The sequence below is a fragment of the Psammomys obesus genome, unplaced genomic scaffold (assembly GCF_907164565.1).
Source record: "Psammomys obesus unplaced genomic scaffold, mPsaObe1.curated_primary_1811, whole genome shotgun sequence".
Taxonomy (NCBI): Eukaryota; Metazoa; Chordata; class Mammalia; order Rodentia; family Muridae; genus Psammomys; species Psammomys obesus.
In genome coordinates this window covers 13,897,918-13,918,752 of record NW_026596101.1, presented here as the reverse complement: position 1 = coordinate 13,918,752, position 20,835 = coordinate 13,897,918, and the positions used below count along the sequence as shown (strand labels likewise).

Genomic DNA, 20,835 nt, shown 5'->3' with positions numbered 1-20,835 from the left:
TCACTTTCATTTCTCATTCCATTCTCCTCTTTGGTCCCTCAGAACAGATCTCTGGGGCTTTCCATTGCCAAGGTGGCTTGCTATGTCACCTCACCGTCCCAGCACATGGTGAAGGGAAGAGGATTTCAATAGCCTCTTTAGGAAACTATAAACAGTCTCGATAGAACACTAAAACTCAACACTTATTAGGGTTCTTTGTTATTGGTTGGGACCTTTGCTTGTTTGGTGTTTTGAATTATTGTCAGACTGGGTCTCACGTAGTCTAGGATGACCTGTAGCACCCTGTATACAGGCTAATCTTAAACTCTTGATCCTCCTTCCTCTACCTCCCTAGGGCTGAGATTACAATTATAAGTGTGAGTGCCACCTCCAGATTATATGGTTCTAGGGATGGAACCAGTTAGGCAAAAACTCTACCAACTGAGCCACATCCCCAGCCCCCAAGGGTGTTGGGTTTTTAAGTGTTGAGTTGTGATATGAAGTCTGAAATCCTGTCGGTGAGCTGTCTGCCGTGCCAGGCTGAAGTCCCAGTAAAGTAAATGCAGGCTAGATGTGACACCGACTGTCTGCAGTCAAAACAGCTGCTGGAGCAAGGTGGCAAAACTGCGGGAGGGAGGGAGACATTTCTTTTATGACATTTTTAAAAATAAAGTTATTTCCATAAGGTGCATGCTGATGTGTGATGGGTTTATATTGAAATCATAATAAATTACTAAATATTTTAAGCCAACATGTCTAAAACAAAGCCTTTAGGCATGTGTCATTTGCAAGAATAAAGAATTCTAAGATGAATGTTTGAGAACATCAATTTAACCTATTCTGTATATAAGGTTACTTTTTCACTTACAAATGTATTAAGGGCACCCGTTCATGTCAAACATAACAAATAATGTAGGTAGCTACTGTGTTACCAGCTAAAGCACATACAGAGACCACGCTACATAACGAGGATACATAAGCTCATATCCACTTACTCTGCCGTACATCGAACTTATATGAAGTTCACAACATTATCTCCATTCTGCAGATGGAGATACTTATACACAGAGAAGCTTAGCTATTTGCCCAAGGACTTGCTAAATAGGGGATAGAGACAATTTTAAACTCAGGTCTCTGATTCTCTCTAGTAGACTTCATCATAAGCAAAAGTATAGAAATCACCAGATCTCTGAACAAATGGATACTGAGTACTTACCATGACTGGAGCTCTGGCTAGGGCTTTGGTAAGGAGGAGTAACTGTACCATGAGCTTGGCAAGCTGGTTTGCATTCCTATGAATCATCTCTCGCTTTGAGTTACCTGTGGTCTTGGTATACTTGGTGTGGTTTAATTCCGAGATCTGAGAGCACTGTATCTTTGCCAACACACACTGTTGAGATTTGGTGGATACCGAACATTAAGGATGCCTTTATGGGCCCCGTTCCTTATTCTAACATCTTTCTTTCTCCATGACTGCCTATCTATAAAGATCTCTTCACAGCTTAGAGGGCTTGGATTCTACCCACAGATGACCCCTGACTCCTGGAAGGCAGGAGCTGTTTGGAAATGCTGGAGAAGAAGAGATTGTAGCTTGCTGTAGGTAGCCCCCAGGGTCCCTGCATCACTGGCCTGCACCCCAGCTCCTGACATCCACTACCCTGCACCTGGGCTTGATCGGCCACTGCCCTCTCACAGCTAGAATCTGCTCTGCCTGCATCCCTCTGGAAACCTCTGCTCCCCTGGAGATGGTCCTGAGCAAAGACATGTTGGCAAAAACAAAGGGAAGTACTCCATCGCATCACCCCTTCCTAAGGACACTCCAGTGGTACTCATTACTTCCGCAGAGGCCCTGTAGGACTGCGTCACAGGGACCTCCATAGGGCTTGATACATGCTTTCCTTGCTCTCTCTCTTTTCATACCTATTGCCCTTTCCCATCACCCTGTCACCGGCTCCCTGAAACGCTTCTTAAAACACCCTTCAAGCCTTTAAACCTTTGCCCCTAGGCTTACTTCTAGGGAAAAGCATTCAGGAAAGCCTGGCTCTGGGCCCTAAGCACCAGCACTCTCCCAAGCCTCCTAGTCACATTTTATATGTTGAATGCATAAATGCCAAGGTCGTAGAATCCTGGAGCTCTGAAGCAAGAAGAAAGGCATGGAATATTAAGGGGAAAAAAATGTCATCCCAATTATAGTTTCCAGAAAGCTTAGTGATAAAACCCTCTAGTGGGGTGATATCACTAGCATACTGGGGGAGGGGTAAATTGACTTGTAAATGGCAATTGACCACCACCAGGAATTTAGCAAGCTGCTCCTTAAACCTTGGAACCTTAGATTTGGCCATAGTGGGAAGGTTTATACCATCACAACAGCTATGAGCTAATGGGACTATTCTCATCCCACATCTAGAGAGCCAGTTCATCACTGCACATAACTTTCCAGATTATAAAGGACCCGGGCAGCATATGGGTATTTTAAACTGTGGGTTCTGAAGGCAGGGAGCCTTGGTTTCAACTGTGTTATTGCTAGTTGTATTTGTTACCAGCTCTGGAGTAAGGCCTCTCAGCTTGTAGCATAACCAATAGGAGGGCTGCTGAGCTAGTGCATGCAGGAACAGCTCAAGGCATGCCAGCTAGGAAGTTTTTAAGAAACACAAGAAGCAGTCTGGGGAGATAGTCCAATTAATGACCTGCTTGCCTTACAAGCACTAGGACCTTAGTTCAATCCCCAGAACCTACATTCTAAAAAGCCCATCATGGTAATGCACTCTTGTATCCCATAGCTGGAAAAACAGACAGGCAGATCTCATGGGCTTGCTGGCCAGCCAGCCTAGCTGAATCAGTGAGTTCCAGGGGCTGGGATGTACAGAAAATCCCAGATCACGGTGTCAGGGACCACAGCCCCAGTGCCCACAAGGCACTAGTGTCTACACCACATCTTCCTTCTCTAGATGTCAGTACAACCCTCCCCCAAGGCAGTGGTTCTGTGCCACCCAGGAAAGAAGATCTGATGCTCTCAGCTCAGGCTTGCCATGCTGAAGCCAAGCCTTCTCATTCTGTTGACTCCTCAAAGGGAGAAAGCACTGGGGTGTGTTTCCAATGTCTTTTGGGGAGCAGTTTGTTAGTAGACAGCTGTGTCTGGGCAGCTTAAATCACACAGCCCTGAGCCCAGGACCCACACTCCTGGGGCAGTAATGATACACAATCCTCCCAGCACACCTGTCATATGTAGTGTTAAGAGGGTGTGACCAGCCCTGTCAGTCACAAACCTTGTCTCTGTGCCAGCTTTCCACAGCTGATGGCTTTCCAGCTCTGACCACCTCTGGCTCAGGATACATATGTCTGAAGTAGCTTTCCTTAGCTGTGATTGCCAGGATTGGGTGGCTCAGTTCCCATCTTTCTTCCTCTGGATAAGGCTGCTCTGGGGTGTGTCATCCAGAAGGTATCACTAAGACAGAGCCCAGCTATCCAAACAGGTACACTCATTTCTGCTACTGTCCCTCCGCTTCAGTTCCTCATTCTCCAACCAAAGCTTAACTGGAAACATTTGTATTAGTCCCTTTCCAGTTGCTATAACAAAGGACCCCAGGCTGGAAACTTAAAAAATAAAGATTTGCACTGGGCATGGTGGTGCATGCCTCCAGCACTCCAGCAGAGAAAGGCAGATCTCTGAGAGTTGGACACCAGGCTGGTGTACAAATTCTGGTGACCAGATAACATCAAGAGCATGGTGCTGGCCTACCAGCCAGAGTCCCTTTGAATGCTCCAAATATGGCAGAGAAAGGGGAAGAGAATCAGTGCATGGGGAACTAGGTACGAAGGCAGAATCATTTTGCCGTATGATTACCTGCTCGAATAAGAACTCACTCCATGAGACCAACCAACATCAACCCCTGCCAAAGATGGTGCCTGATGACCTCATTACAAGACCCCACCTGAGCACCTTGGCACCCCTGCACATGAGCCTATGGGGGAGATACTCAACCTATAACACCCTCCCACAGAAAGCCTCTCCCTCCATGAACAATGGATGGCAATTGTTCAGTTCTTTCTCTGGCGAGTAAGCTCATGCAGGCGCCAGGGCATGGGAGGTGAGCTGAGCCGAGAGTGGCAAATCAGGCTGGGATTGGGGTGAGGAGCCATCCGTCTTCGGCTCCCCCTCCACCCTCCACGGATTCAGAGTGCAGTCCATACATCACTCTTGTAAATGTTTGCTTACTGCAGGTGTTCCACCAGGACCCAGAGTTATGGGCTTGCTGGAGAAGCCCTCGGGAGAACAGAAAAGACATTTACTGTGAAGTTTCCAGGCCGGATTTTCCATTAGTAATTGTGAAGGACAGCTTTCATTAAGCGCTTACTCTTTGTCAGATACTGTGACACCAGGAAACGGCCTCATTTGGCTGCCACAGCAAGGGTGTGTGGTAGGCACGATTCTATTTCACCCCATGGCAGAAGAAACTGGGTCTCAATGGGGTTCCATCACTTGTCTAAAGGCCACCATCTCAGGTAAGAGCTACAGTAAGCTGTGTACTTGTCACCACTGTGCCAAGCCTCCACATTGTGACGGTCAATGGATCAAAGCCTCTTATCCCACGTGCCCATAGACAATCGAATCCAAGCCATGGGGCATTCCTCTAGCTTCTTCTGTTTCTGGAGGAATACTAATGCTCCCTGAGGAGTGTTGAAGACTTCCCCATCTGTCTTCTACCCTTCTGCGGTGGTGAGCTCTTGCTGTTCATCAGGGAGAAGGGACAAGAAGCCACGGTGACAAGGAAGACAAAGAAAGCCATCACCCTGTCAGCGCCCTGTGCCAGTCTCCTGGGGCCGGAGAACACATCTCTGTGCCTTAGTTTTCTGTGGAAGAAACTCAAAGGTGCAGACATCCATCTAAGTGCTGGCTGTGGAATCTACACTGCGGCCAATGATTCAGTCACACTTGGGAACATTTTGTTCAGGCTGGTGTGGGCCAGCACTTCCCCCAAGAAAGTGCCACTCAGCATCCTTGGTGTCTTTGAATGAAAGGGAATGTCATTCTTCCCTTTGGTGGAAGCTCTGTCTTGCCAAGCGGTCAGACTTTGGGGTCTGATCACTGCCAGGCAAAGATGTGATGGAGATCAGCTTTCTCTAGCTTCCTTGGGTCCATTTGCCAGTAACACACCCTAACATTGAGCTTTAGCATGCCTCTGCCTGGAGCTTCATCCCTGATGAGCTTCAAAGCAGCCTGCTGGGGAAGGGGCCAGCTGCCAGTCCTGCAGCATGCATACTCCACCGAGGACAGCGCTTGGCAGGGGCCCCAGTGTCTGAGAGACAAGGGTCACCACGGCTGGGCTTCAACGAGCTGGCTTGGATTACTTGGTGATTGGCTCTGAGCTCTTGGAGCCTGGTCAGGTCAACCTGACCCCAGAGGCCTGTGAAATAACATGAGCAGTTGGCTGCCCACTGCCGATCAGGGCCAGGAAGCTGGAGTCTCAGTTGCGAAGAGCTTTAGCTGGCTTGTTCTGGAACCCATTCATGAAGCCTACAAATAGCTATGGGTTCCTGAGGGAGCTCTCTGCCCTGCGGGGAGGGGAAGATGGGAAGAGAGTGGTGGAAATGTGGGGCCAGGGGAATGAGAGGAGGGGCAGGGGATGAGAGGAAGACCCTTGTAGATTGGGTTTCTCAGGCTCCGAGGTCAGCTGTGGCTGGGAATGGCCAAGGTATAGACTAGGAGACTGGAGCTCCAGGAGAAAGAAAGTACTCCATCAGTCAGTCAGTGAGTCAATAAGTACATCAGTCTGTCTGTCTGTCTTGAATAATCAAATATTTGAGGAGGGGGTGAAGAGACGGCCCAGTTGGTAAAGTGCTTGTCTTGTGAGTGTCAGTGCCTGAGTTCAATCCCCAGAGCACATATATAAAAAGGCGGGCATGGAATCACAGGGCTGCGGGGTGGAGATGGGCAAATCCTTGGGGCTGGCTGGCCGGAGCAATAAGTAAACCATTAGCCTACTAGTGATCTCCAGACCAATGAAAGGCCCTGCCTTGGAAGAACAAGGGGACAGCACCTAAAGAGTGACAGCTGAGCCTAAACAAACATGATCACATACACACACACACACACACACACACACACACACACACACCTTAGCAGTCTACTGGGATGGCTGAATGAGGACCAACTATGCATATATAAGGTCAGACTCTAACCTTATTTCAAATTTCCTCATTTCCCTGTGGAGAGATTTTGCATTTGTGTTGATTTTATTTTGTACATCGCTGGCTACACATACACCACAGCACACTCATGGAGGTCAGAGGACAGCTGTGGGAGCTGGTTCTCCCTTCAGCCAAATGGGTCTCAGGCACAGAACTAAGCTCATCAGAATGGAAGGCAGGCTTTCGCTGCCCGACGCCACCGAGGTCACACACGTGAGGCCTGTCCACCACTGCCAACATGCGTTACGTCGCTTCTTTCTTGCTGGCTGCCTCGGGGGCAACTCCTCTCCTAGTGCCAAAGACATCAAGAAGATCCTAGACAGCGTGGGCATCGAGGCGGACAATGACTGGCTCAATAAGGTCATCAGTGAGCTGAATGGAGAAAACACTGAGGATGTGATTGCTCAGGGTGGTGGCAAGCTTGCCAGTGTGCCTGCTGTTGGGGCTGTGGCTGTTTCTGCTGCCCCTGGCTCTGCAGGTCCTGCTGCTGGTTCTGCCCCTGCAGCAGCAGAGGAGAAGAAAGACAAGAAGAAGGAGGAGTCTGAGGAGTCAGATGATGACATGGGATTTGGCTTGTTTGATTAAATTCCTGCTCCCCTGCAAATAAAACCTTTCTACATGTCTTGAAAAAAAAAAAAAAAAAAAAAAAAAGAATGGGAGGCAGGCACCTTTCCTCGCTGAACCATCTTGTGCACAGCGTGTGTGTGTGTGTGTGTGTGTGTGTGTGTGTGTGTGTGTGTGTGTGTGTAAGAACTGATTTGAGATAACATTAAACTTTGTGACTGAGGTTTTGTCATTGTTTTATAATGCCGGGGATGGAACCCAGGGCCTGTGCATGCTAGGACAATGTCCTACCAGTGAGCAACATCCCCAGCCGTGTGTATTGATGAGGGTTTCTATAGCTGTGATAAAACACCCTGACCAAGGTAACATTCTAGAGGAAGGGTTATTTTGTCATTACGGTTCCAGAGGGATGAGACTGTGGTCATCACAGGACGAAAGCGTGGCAGCTGGAGCAGCCAAGTAAGATATATTCTCACTGCAGGTGGGAAGCAGAAAGTGAATGATGGAGGCTTTGGGACCTCAGTGCCCACCCCCGGAAACATACTTCCTCTAGTGAGGCCACACCTCCTAAACCTACCCAAACAACACTACCATCTGGAAGCCAAGTATCCAGACAAGCTAAGCCTTTAGGGCCACTGCCATTAAAGCCACCATAGAAAGACTGAAGGTTTTGGCAGCCTTTGGAATCTGCTTCTGCAGCAACTGCCATGCTTGCCTACCCATATCCTAGGCTTGCTGTCCTGCGTGTGGCACTCACACACAATGGATGGTGGACATGCCAGTCACCACGACTCTGCCTCCTTCACCAGAAAGGACATGTTAGGAGATTGTCATCAGCCCGCCATGGGCTGCCAGACTCTGCCAGCCCTACCACCTCTCTCATCTGACATTAAAGATATCTCAGAGGTGCCAAATGCACCAGTGACACAATAAGGAATGAAAATAGACCTTCCTCTCGGATTAATTTGACTAGGGGCGAGTCCAAATTTGGATCTTTCACCTATGTTCTGTCTACCTGCTGTCTGTGGCTACTGACCTATCTGTAGTCTGTCTGTTTTACATGCCTGTGCCTGCTCCTGCCTGAAGGCTGTCCGATGTCTGACTGTCCCTAGGTCTGTCTCTCCCTAGCTTTGCTCTGTGTTTATTGAGCAGCATGGGAAATGAGAAAATGAGGCATGGGAAAAGGATGTGGCATTCTTTACGGCAATCTTTCGCAGAGTTTTACAAGGCCAGGGGTAACTTTACAGACTCCAACTGACCCGCAAACACTCGGAGCTGCAAACATACATTAGCAAGCTCTATCGGGTTGCTTCCAACATTTATGATGGATAACGTCTCTTCCAAACTGTTGGCTGCCTTCATCACTACATAGACTTGCAAACATATGCCAGCTTGGGTCAGGGCATGGAAGGGAACATAACTTGAGATTAAAGCTACGCATTGGCGTAGGCTGTAAAAAAAATGTTCGCATAGGAGACCTAAGGCAAGTAATATTGGTTCCATTGTTCGCTTAGAGGCAGGTGAAACTGAAGCAGGATGAGCACACAATAGGACAGCAGGCTAAGTAAAAACTCCTAAATGTTTTCAAGGTGTGTTAACACTGCTGTGAGGTTAACATCTCTGTGGGTCAATAGATGTTTTTATAGAATTATATCACTATATCCAGGTTCTCCGGCCAATGCCACAGTTAGCTCCGCACATGCAGGTGGGAAGCTGTGCTTCCAGTTTCCGGAATGCCCATGAATCAGAAAGGAGGGCTGGTGCTTCAGGGTAAGGACCAGAGGTCACTGTGTCCTCCTCCTTTTCCCCTTGGGGGAAAGTAGGGCTCAGGGCCCGGTAACTGTGGCTCTCGACACAGTCTTGGGATCTGCTTCTGTTATGATGGGCATTAGATTAGTACAGACTTTTTACTCTGAACATCGCATTCTGAGACCTGTCCCCATCAGATCAGCTGTGACCACCCACAGGAGACTTGGACGCATGTTCAGCTCATGCTTATCAGCTTTATAGGCTTCTGCCAGCTAATAGCCATATAGCCTGTGCTACAGCAATCAGTATCAGCCAATCCAAAGCAAGAGACTGCACTGGCCTATAGCGGCCCTCCTGAGTCATGTCACACAAGAGGATCGGTTTTTAGTAGGCGCCATAGCACCAGGAATGCTAGGAAGTGTTATTCCGCCCATCGCTATGAACTGGCACCTGTGGCTCCAGTGAAAGGAAAACAGTGGGTGACCAAAACAGTGAAAGGAAAACAGTAGGTGACCAATAAACTAGTGTTGCTTGGTTAAGAGGAGGAGAAACTGACAAATGCCTCAAAGCCTCCTACTGAGGACCTGATACCAGACAAGGTCCAGATGGTCCAGGGCCACTGAGCACCTGGGCCTCACCTTCTTGTCTCGTGATCCTGAGGAGAGCACCTATGGGGGCAAGACCGACTGGAAACATGAGGCAGGGCCCAGGCTGGGGAGGTGAGAGTACCTTGCATGCTGTTGATGCCAGCAAAGAACAGGCCACACTCAGTCAATCAATCATCTCCCTGCTCTTCCTACTCTCTTTTCTTTCTTTTCCCTACCCTTTTGTCCCTCCTCCCTCTCTTTTGTTTTCCCTCTCCCCTCTCTCCTTCTATTCTCCTCTCCTTCCCTTCTCCCTCATTTTCTACCTCTTCCTCCTCCTCTTCCCTTTCTCTCCTCCCATTATCTCTTTGTCTCTTTCTCTCCCCTCTTCCCTCTTACTCCCCTTCCCTGTCTCTCTCACCCTCTATTCTGTATTTCTTTACTCCCTCTGCCTCTTTGCCTATCCACATGGCAGGGTGGTCCGGAACCAGGCTCTGGGCCTGGTAACCTCCGTCCAAATCCCAGCCATGCCATGGACACCAAGGATAGTATCTGTGGCCAATGCCCGGTAGCCCCAGCCTCTGTTTAGGGCAGTGTTGCTTGTACGGGGGGGAGCTTCATGCCCTGCTTCATCTAGAGTAAGTCAGTGAGGCATGGTAGGCACTAGGTAAATACTGTCTGTCTGCCTATTTGGGGGCATGGCCATCCCATGTGACAGTCATCCCGAGAGCTTCCTGAGATGGGTTTCTACTGTTGCTACTGCATTTGCTTGCTCGTTCAGACAGGGTCTCCTGCAGCCCAGCCTGGCCTCCAACTCACAAAAGAGTTAAAGGATGACCCTGAATGTCTTGGTCTTATGCCTCTATTTCCCAACGCTAGGATTACAGGTGTTTGCCAACACACCCAGCTCATGAAGTGCTGGCGACTGAACCCCGTGTTTATACATGTCAGCCAAACACTCTCCCAACTGAGCTACTACTTCTAAGGCAATTTTGGATGCAAGCTGAGCACCCCTGATCCCAAAACCAGAAATGATGCTCTAAAACCAAAATCTTCTGAAGAGTGAACATGTGTGAGAAGTTCCACGTCAGACCTCATGCCAGGCCCCGGTGAAGGTACAGGCATACAGAATGTTGTAGGAAATTACCTCCCAGCTCTCTCCAGCTGGGAGGTGAAACACAGTGAATTTCACAAATAGACTTCAGTTCCCTCCGTAGGATATTTCACGGAAATACAAATATTCAAAAGGGAACTCTTGAATAGCTCTGCTCCCACCGGGTGTCTAACCTGTAGCGGAAGTCATGTGTGCCCCAGGATAGTTACAAATGCAGCCCAATTATTTTAGTGTGGTTCTATGTTGCTGTGACTGACAACGACCAAAACGAACACTGAGAAGAGAGTGTTTATCTAGGTTAACAAGCTTTAGTCCAGCTTGAGAGAAGCCATGGCAGAAACTCAAAGGCATGAGCTTAAAGGAGGAAACAACAACAATAAAAAATGCTGTTTTCTGGCTTGCTCAGTTATCCTTTCTATATACCCCAGACCCACCTGCCTAGGAATGGTGACACCCACAGTGGCCTGGGCCCTCCTACACCAAATAGCAATTAACAAAATGCCTCACAGACATGCCCACAAGCCAATCTGATAGAGGCAACTTCCCAATTGAGGTGCCTTCTTCTTCCGTGACTCTAGCTTTGTGTTAGTTTGGCTGCTGCCACCAACATAAAGTCATACACTTGCTAACACATTAAGAGATTCGTTTTCTTACCCAGTTACAGGGCTCTTGAGCATGTCACCTTCGATGTCATTTTGCAGCATCTAAAGGTTGGACACGCCTGTATAAATTTCATCAAAGGGGTGCTCAGGCTGTTTTCACAAAACCCTTGAACCCTCCCTCTGTGTGTCAAGTACACCAGCCAAGCATGGATTCTCAAAGAGACTAGTCCCAGAAGAGACACTTCAGAATGAGCTGGGGTAGGGATGGGGCAGGCAGGAGTTTATGAAAGACAACTTCTCAGACCCGGTGCTCTTATCAGCTTTTTCCAGTATGTATATAGATAGTCGTATGGCTGATGCTCTTTTATAGGACATTCAAAAAGGTTAGGAACATGCCCAGATGACTTTGTTAAATGACACCAGAGTGTGTCTTCCTGTGCTACAGGCCATGCCCTCGGGGCTCTGGCATAAACTCCCTGTGGCTTGCAGCTGCTGATTGCCAAACAAGCCCACAGCCATCAATGATGCAAGACCAGGCAGGAGCCCTCCCCAGAGGATGGCTTTCGTCTCCCTCTGGTCAAGCACAGTCAAGATTTCATAAATGGCTCTCACAAATATGCCTTGTATGTAACCCTTTGTACTGCAAGGCCAAGCAATTTCGGAAACCACATCTCCAGAGCACTTCCTGCTATGTCTCAAGTCTTTGACACCATGCTTACAGGAAAACCTTACTCAAATGCTTCATGAATTTGTTCAACTGATATTTACCAAGTGCCTTCTCTAGGCCAGGAGTAAGTGAGGGGCAGGAAGGACCTGCTGGGAATAAGACAAATGCCTCTACCTCCCAAAGCTTCTATTGAAGAAGTCAAAGGGGCCTTGGTAAGTAAAGCCCTTGACTTGCAAATGTGAAAACCTAAATTCTATTCCCAGAATCCATATGAAAAGAAAGAAAGAAAGAAAGAAAGAAAGATCCCATTTCTGAGGAGGTTGAGATGGGTAGTCTCTGGAACTCACTGAACACGAGTCTGACCTCAATTAGTTAGCTCCAGGCTGATGAGAGATCCTATCACAAAAGGGGTAGATGGCATTCCTGAAGGTAACTCCCAAGGTTGTCCCTGATCTCTGTACACACATGACATACATATATATACACACACACACACACACACACATTTCACATGCACACACAGCTCAAGTGTTGGGGGAGATAAGACTGGGTGGCATTAGGCAGGGGATGGGGTTCAGGACACAATACCCCAGGTAGGACCCCTGAACATGTGAGGACACCATAGAAACAGAGAAGCCCTTCTGCCCATCTCTGGTTTCTCCGAAGGTCATAGAAGCAAGTGATGGTTTTCCCTGAAACAGGTCATAAGCCCCTCTTGTGAGAGGCCTCTTCCTTGTACCCAGAGAGAAGGAACACGCCTGTCTCAAAGAAGCACCTGAACAGACAGGCCCCTCTGGTCCCCACATTCACTACCATTGGGCCTGACCTACTCTGCCCCAGTAGTTTCCTTGTGACTGTGCATGTCATTGAATTTAGAACAAAGCTACAAGCTTTGCCTTTTTCTCCAGGTTCTGAAGGATCCCAGGTCACATGAGACTTATGTTACATCAATTTGTACGTCATTGTTCCGACCATCTGCCTGCACTCTAGGGACCTCCGCCATGAACCAAGGAGGAGGGTAGAAATCTCCGTCTCCTGTCCTACATGAGATGAAGACGGTGAAGACAAAGGCGTGCCACTTAATCTCTGACAAATGTCACCCCAGAGCTGCAGACATGCTTAACAAGCGACTAAACGCTCCACAGTCCTGCCGGTGCACCAGTGCAAACATGTCTCATCTGCTTCTGTGGTGTGAGCTCTGTTCACACTGAGATTCACACAAGCCTCTCACCCTCCATTCTTCTCATTGACTGCCTTTCTTTCTTTTTGCTTCCCGTGGCTTTTGTTGAATAGACCCAGTCATAGATCAGCTTCCTTCTGTCTGGACCTTGCTGCCCGCACCCCAGTCACCATTCCATCTGTCAGGAGGCACCTTTTGAATTAAGACATGCCAAGTGGGCAAAATCCCGAATGATGGATGAGGGAGAAGTCTCACAGAACCCAAGGGGGAAAGGGTCCTGCTGGCTCTGTGCTTTCTTAGTCTAAATGCTCATAGTTATGGCCTCTGAAGCCCTCTTTCCCGATGAGTTCCCCTACCCTGCTATTGCAAGTGCCCTCCACTTCATCCTTGCTCAACCGAGTGAATCCTCCTTTGTCAACCTGCAGTAGAAGCTCTTGGCCTGTCCCAGAGGCCTGCCTGCTGCCACATGTTGCAGTGGACAGGTAAGCAGAAGTCACCCAGAGACCTGCCTACTATTATGAAGAGCAAGTGTGTGGTGGAGAGATGGGAGAGAAAGAGAAGTGGGATGGTTTGTGCACAATGAAGAGAGGCAGAACCAGAGACTCCAGGGTAGTGAGGATCAGCCTGATGTGAGTAGCCTGCACTACTGAGGCAATGGTGAGGTCCTAGCCCATGCTGCACTGAGGGCCACGTCTGGGTCTTAGGCCCCGCAGCAGCAGCAGTCTGTGCTGATGTTCATGGCCCACGTTACCACCAGAGGCCATGTGGATGTGCTCGGTCTGGGTTATCACCTGGAGCCATGTTTTGTGTCCCAGAGCTACACAAAGTTGGACCTGACCTTCACTGGCTCAAGCATTCTGGAGGGCTGGTCCCACCCCTGGAGGGCTGGTCCCACCCCTCTTGGGCTGCAGTACTCAGGAGAGCAGGGCCCTGCCCCTCACTGGGGCAGTGCTGGAAAGCTGGCCCTAGTGGCATGGGCACAGGCAAGCAGGTGGGCTGACTCACTTAGCTACCACCCAGCCCCAGATCCATGGCTTTGAGATGGGCCCACACCAACATCTACCCCATCTATGAACTGCTGGACCATGTGAAGGGGCCAGTCCTGCATTTCCAAAGCTGGAAGATCTCCATGACACAGGGCAACAACAGAATATCTGAGAGGGGTACTGATGAGGACCCAGTGTTGATAGTGTAGCAGAAGCCAACAGACCAATGACATCTGCAAGTAAAGATGTGTGAACAAAAGCGTATGTTGCATGACACAGCATAGCTTCCACAGTGAGACGGTTTGGTTTGGTTTGGTTTGGTTTGGTTTGGTTTGGTTTGGTTTGGTTTGGTTTGGTTTGGTTTAGTTTGGTTTGGTTTGGTTTGGTTTGGTTTCTTTTGAGGGGGGAGGTTGCAGGAGTAGAGGGTGTATATGGAAGGATGATGACAGGAGCTATCTGGTCAGCCACGGTTTGGACTCTTGCAGTTGTTGCTGAAGCGATGTCATTTATTGCGTCTGGATCCACGGTCTGGATGTTCATCCCAACTCTGCTCAGCTGAGCTCCCACTTGTTCCCCCGTGACATCCCAGCCTAATTCCAAACCTTTCTGCCAGTGTCACTCACCAAGCAAACTCACCCAAGAACTAAGACTCAATGTTCTTGTCTCATTTGCTTCAATTTTGATAAATGACTGAAGTATAAGCAGCTATAGCTAAAACACACTTTGTATATGTATTGTCTAGTGAATTTTATGAAGTGACAGAGGGCACACAAGTTAGAGCTTAGAAACTTTTCCGTAAACCCGTAACCATCACCACTAACAAAGCTGCCACTACCCTGACGTCAAATGTGGTATCTGCTCATCACTTAGGAACCCAGATTTACCAACTGGGGATTTCCGGTGAGGGCCACATATGCTGCGTGTGACTATAGTTTGTTCTCTCCATCACCCATCACAATCCGTCGGAGTGTTTTTGTTTGTTTGTTTGTTTGTTTGTTTTGTGTATATTTTACCATAGTTGGCATAACTTTCTACCATTCTAAATAACACTAGTCTGGTACTCATCTTGAAGCTGAATTCTACAAGGCAGGCCAGTGCTGTGGCACTCCGTTACTTGGAGTTAGTGTGGCCTCTTTTAGGAAGCCCACTCCCTGACTCCTCTGATGGGCTTCCTTGGAGTTCAGGGAAATGGCGTCTTTACCTGACTGGTCAAAGGTCCATACTAGCAAAGTTCTCTAGCATCACAGGGTCCCTGGGGTTCAGTGAACACTGACAGCCACAGTCAGTATCCCACAGGTGGCTGGACAGAGTTTGCCCCAGGGCACTCAGACTTGAGGGCTTTCTCCCAGAGGGGAGTCTTTTCTCCCACTGGCAGACAGCACATTCTCACGTTGAGTTTTCTGTACTGACCCACTGTACTGGCTCCACAGCTTCTTCACACAAGGCTGCAGGCATTTGTCTGTGCCCTCAAGCTGCAGTGGAGGGTGAGGCTTACCCTAGAATTACCTTACCCTTCATGCCTTCAGGCTTGCAAACCCCACTGACCCAGGGCACCTCTTGACAGAAGCAAGCACGAGTTCAAGTTCAGCTCCATCTCTGAGATGCTCCAACAATTCTCCCAGTGTGCTTCTCTCTGGTGCCACTACAAATTACCTTTCCAGGGCCCGGTAAGCGACCAGCTGGAGAGCAAGAAACATGGCTCTGCTCCTTAAAGAAATAGCTGGTCCTCAAGGCATCCCAGAGGCTCCACAGTCCATGGGTCCTCATATACATAGGCCTGGACTCCAGGTGCCAGCATCTGTCTCTATTTGTCTCTTTGCCTGTGGGCTTCTTCTGACCACTGGACCCCCCCCCCACACACACACACAGCAGGTACAAGTGAGCCGCAAACCCAGCCCAAAATCTATGATCCAGTAACTTCCTAGCTCATGGATGCTATTCCAGTGGGCATGATGTCTACTAACTCTCAGGAACCCCAATGGGATGAAGTTTCTGTTGCTCCTAGAGACATCTTGTTCAGCAGCACATGATTAGAGGCAGCCTTCCCTTGTCTCCCTTCCTGGTTCTCCTGGAATGTCCCACTCCATATAGGAGTGTCAGCAACAGCCTTTGTCCTCAGGCTTGCTTCTGAGGAAATTTGCACTAAGATACCTCATGAGAGTCTTGCCATCTTCCAAACTCAGCGTCAGAAAAAGAAAGTTACCCTCTGATCCCCAGTGAAGGAAGAGCCAAGCTAGATGTGGGGGCACAAACCAGAAACCCCAGCACTTGGCAGGCTGATGAAGGAGGACTGAGAGTTCAAGACCAGACTGGACTACAGAGTGAGTTTGAGGCCAGCCTGGGCTACACAGGTGGTCTAAGGCCAACCAAAATAAATGCAAGAAATGTGTTGATAAAAGGAGGACAGTGAGAAGGGAAGGAAGAGGAGAGAGGAAAGGGAACCACAGTGAGCAAGGCCTCCATGTTCTCCTCCCTAATCTGCTCTGATGAACTGCTGAGGTATAGGAGGTAGGGGTGGGGTGCTGGCCACGGTTCTGGAATCTTGGGGAAGTTCCCTCAATCTCCAAAGACACACCGCATCCTCTACCTCTCTGTAAGTTGCTGTCAGCTAGTCCAGAGCATGGGCTGGTCTCAGTATGCAGCAAAGATCCGGTCTCCATGTGTCCTGTCCTTACCCTTATCCTCCCGCACTTCTCCCGGGATCCCAAAGCTTTCTAGCCCCTCGCCAACCCAGCTGCCTCAGGAACACAGAGAGGCTCTGGGCACACCCATCGGGTGTACAAACCACTGCGCTAACGGTCTCTCTGGGGATTTCAGAGGCAAGCTCCCATTGTGTGACTTGTATGCCAGAAACCTCCATCACACTCCCCAGGATCCTTTGTGCTCTCTAGCAGGAGGGACCGGGACTCTTAAATAAGGGCTTCCAGCTCACATCTTGACTCTGAGAGGCACTCAGGAGACTGTGAACCTCACAGGTTTGGCACTTGTCCAGTGGAATCTGCAGGACTGGGATGGAGCGGGGAAGGGGGGTTGGAGTCAGGGAAGCTAAACTCTCCTGGCCAGGTTCCCATGCTGTGGTTCAGGCTGCTGGCAAAATAGCATGCATGCTTTCTCAACTGTGCTGGCCTTTGGAAACATGCCAAAGGCTCTGTGACCAACCCCCCACCCCCCCATACCACAAGAACTCCCTGTCACTAAGACTCCTACAGCTAGGTGTGTTACCGTACACTTTTAATCCCAGCACCCTGGGAGGCAAAAGCCAGTGGAGCTCTGTGAGTTCAAAGTCAGCCTTGTCTACATTAGTGAGTTCCATGTTAGCTGGGAATACACAGAGAAACCTTGTCTCAAAAGGAAAACAAAAACTCCTGCTGGTTGAAAAATGAGTCACCCTCCCCACTCCAAGGGCGAAGAGTTCTATGAATGGACAGTTATGGCCGCCTAGCCTTGGAGCTGGGTGTTAAGCCACGGATAATCTGTATTGTCAGCTTGATGGACTTGGAATCACCTTGGAGACACGCCTCCGAGTGCGCCTGTGAGGATGTTTTGAAAGATCAGGGGAGACTCATCCAAGACTGAACAAAACTAAGCAAACGTGCTGAACACAGCGTCCACCTAAAGCCCTTCCTGCCATGATGGATGGTGCCCTCAGACCACGAGCCAGAGTAAACCCTTCCTTATGTTGCTTTTGTCAGGCATTATTGTCACAGTGGAGAGAAAGGTGACACAGACCACGAGCCAGAGTAAACCCTTCCTTATGTTGCTTTTGTCAGGCATTATTGTCACAGTGGAGAGAAAGGTGACACACTTCTGGTGCACTCCATTACACAGTCTGGCTCAGAACACCCTGAAGAGAAGGGGGGCCTCCTCCAAGCACACTGGAGCAGGTGGGAAAGGCGGAAGTGCCCTCTGTGATACCTGCTGTTTCTCCTCTGTACCCACTTCTCAAAAATCCCCACCTGCAGGTACAGCTGCTCCCTTGTCTCTGTCCTCTACCACTTTCCAAAGACCTGCTCTTGCCTCCTCCTTCTCTGTTTTAGTTACTACTCTATTGCTGTGAAGAGACACTATGAGCTAGGTAACTTTATAAAAGAAAATATTTAACTGGGTGCTTGCTTACAGTGTCAGAAGATGAGACCATGACCATCAGGCAGGGAGCATGGCAGCAAGCAGGCAGGCATGGCACTGGAGCAGGAGCTGAGAGCTTAGAGATTGTCTGTAAGATAGAGGCAGAGGGAAAGATAGACTGGGCTTGGGGTGGGCTTCTGAAACCTCAAAGCTCACCCCCGGTGACACACTTCCTCCAAGAAGGCCAAACTTCCTAACCTTTCCCAAAACAGTTCCAGCAACTAGGAACCAATCATTTCAAATACATGAGCCTATTGGGCCCATTCTCATTCAAACCACCATGGTCTTTTTGCCAGGAGGCTCTGAGTCTGGCTTGATTCCCATCTGCCTAGCCTCTGTCAGCTTATCTTCATTTCTCCACCCATGAGCCTGGACAACTCAACCAAGGGGCTATGGAGCCCAGAAAGGCCAGCACAGACCTTCCTGGAAGACATCAGAGGAACAACAGCTCCTGAAGCTACAACTGCTGCTATCAGAACGCCCCCACCAAAACTCAAATGTCAAAACTTAACACCGTTATGATGGTGTTGAGAGATGTGGTCTAGAGAAGGTGACCAGGTTCCCCAGTGCTGTGCCTCATGGTTGGTATTAACCCCTCATAAAAGGAGCCTCACCTTTTATCCTTCCTACCGGGAGAGAATACAGAACACGTGCCCTCCACAGGAAGCAGTGTCCACAGCATTAAGAAGCAGAGAGGCCATCATCAGACACGGACCCTCTCAGCATCTTGACCTTGGACTGCCAGCTTGCAAGCCATTTGGAAGTAAGTCCTTTGGTTACCGATTATCCAGCCTTGGTGATTCTGCTACACAAGAAACTCAGAAAACAGACTAACGAGACTCAATAAGTACTCAGTTTTGTTCTTGTCATACACTAAATAAAAATGAAGCTGAAAAATAGTTACCTTTAAAAAAATATTTTTACAAGTATATGTGTATGAGTTTTTCTGCATATATGCCAATGCCCTGGCTACATGCAGGGCCTATAGAAGGCATCAGGTCCTCTGGAACTGGAGTTGGACTGTCCATGTGGGTATTCTGAACCAAACCCAGTTTTCTTAAGCACTGAGCCAAATCTTCAGCACCAAAAGTTGCCTTTTGGGAACAAACTGTTTCATAACAATCACAAGGACATCTCTTTGAAATGGTCAAGCAAAAAGATAAGGCACACTGAGCGCTTCAGAGAGGTGCTGGGACAGCACAACATTCGAAGACATGCTCACTCTCAGGCTTGTACAGATGCCACCCATCCTGGTTTGCTTTCTACTGATGCAACCAAGACCATGACCAAAGGCAACCTGGGGAGGAGAGGGCTTATTTAGTTTATATATCCCAGGTCACAGCCCACTGATAGAACCCAAGGCAGGAGCCTTGAGACAGGAACTCGGGCAGAGGCCATTGAGTAGTGACGCTAACTGGTTTGCTCCTCATGGCTTGCTCTGTCTCCTTCTAGTCTCATCCATTCATTCGTGCATTCATTCTCTCTCTCCCTTCCTCCCTTTCTTCCCCCCTCCCTACTTCTGTGACTCACTTACTCACTCATTCCCTCTTTCCCCTTTCCCCACCCCAACAAGGCCTCACGACGTAGCCCTGACTGGCTTGGAACTACATATGCAGACCTGGTCTTCTTTCCTCCTTGGGGTATCCAGGTACCATTACACACTGGGCGCTGGACAAAGGGAATGAAGCTTAGGCTGAATCTCAGTCAGTGTGAGTGTGGGAGAAACGGCCTTCTCCAGAGACAGTTTTCATTGAAACAGCTCCGTTTCTTGAGGACGAACAAGAGCTATATTAACCTTGGAGAGTGGGTAGGGGCTTGAGGGTTAAGTGTACAACATTGGCTGGTACTGAGGTGCTGGGATTGCTTCATTTGCATGAAGAGGAACTCCAGGTGCTAGCTGGACATGTCCTTATAAGGAGAGAGGACGTTTGACCTGAAACATGGCCACCAGGCTGCAGGACTACTTCAAGGGTGGCAGGGTTGGGGGTTGTAAAGTCTGCTTGCACTGGGACATGCAGGCCCAGAGCACAGAGGAAGCAGTCCTACTCCTGCTGGTCTCAGGATGAGATTTTTGGGGTTTGGACATGTCTTGACTTCACTCTTGCTCTGGACCAGCTCCCTCTGTTACTGGTCCCTCAAGGCCGGCATTGAACTCACAGATGCCCACCTGTCTCTGCCTACCAAGGGCTGAAAGGCATGAGTCACCATGCTCAGCTCAGCCTCTTTTCTTACACGGTCTAAGCCCACCTGGCAAGGATGACATTATCTACAGTGACCTGGGCCCTCCCACATGAACCATCAATCAAGAAAATGCCCGATGAACTTGTCTTTGGGCTGAGGTTCCTTTTTCCTGGATACGTCTAGGCTTATGTAAAATTGACAAAAACAATCAGTACATCACCTTTGCATCAGCATGAACCCAAGAGTGGGTGCTAGCCATCCTAGCTTTGACATCAAAAGAAAACAGTAAAACAAAACTTCTTGATGATCTGGGGAGAAAGCTCAGTCTGTACACTTAACATACAAGTATTCGGACCTCAGTCTGGCTCCCCAGTTCCACATACAACAAGCTGTAATCCCAGCACTGAGGAAGCAGACACAGGTAGATCCCTGGAGCTCATTGGCCCTCCATCCTAGACCAATCCATAAGCTCCATCCCTGTCTCAAAAAATAAGGTACAGCATGACTAACAAACACACTTAACATGAACCTCTGGCTCCCACAGGCACACACATGTGCACACCCACAGAAACCTGCCATATGCCATGCACATAAAAAGTACTGATGTCATTGTAAACTTTAAGTATTTTTTCCCATGTGTGTTGAACACAGAGCTGGAAGAATCTGCTCTGGACTGCTAAGGTTCTTTCTGAGCTGTGGAGTTTGGGGGGAAAGCAAGAAAAGCCCCCATCTTTATTTGATTTCATTCTGCACTGTTTGAAGTCTCAAAATAATAATCAGAGCCAGCTTTGGTCATTTTAGACAAATCAGAAAAATAAATAGAATAATAAACTTATTATATGTCAAAGGGCCTGTGCTCAAAAGTACTAAAAGGAAACAGATCACCAGGGTTTTCTTCTTTGCAGATGCAAATGA

At 48.7% G+C, this 20,835-nt stretch overlaps 1 pseudogene; it reads left to right on the top strand.

Moving 5' to 3' along the window:
- Positions 1–6,406: 6,406 nt before the first annotated feature.
- On the top strand, positions 6,407–6,788 carry LOC129692288 (60S acidic ribosomal protein P2-like; annotated as a pseudogene).
- Positions 6,789–20,835: the final 14,047 nt, after the last annotated feature.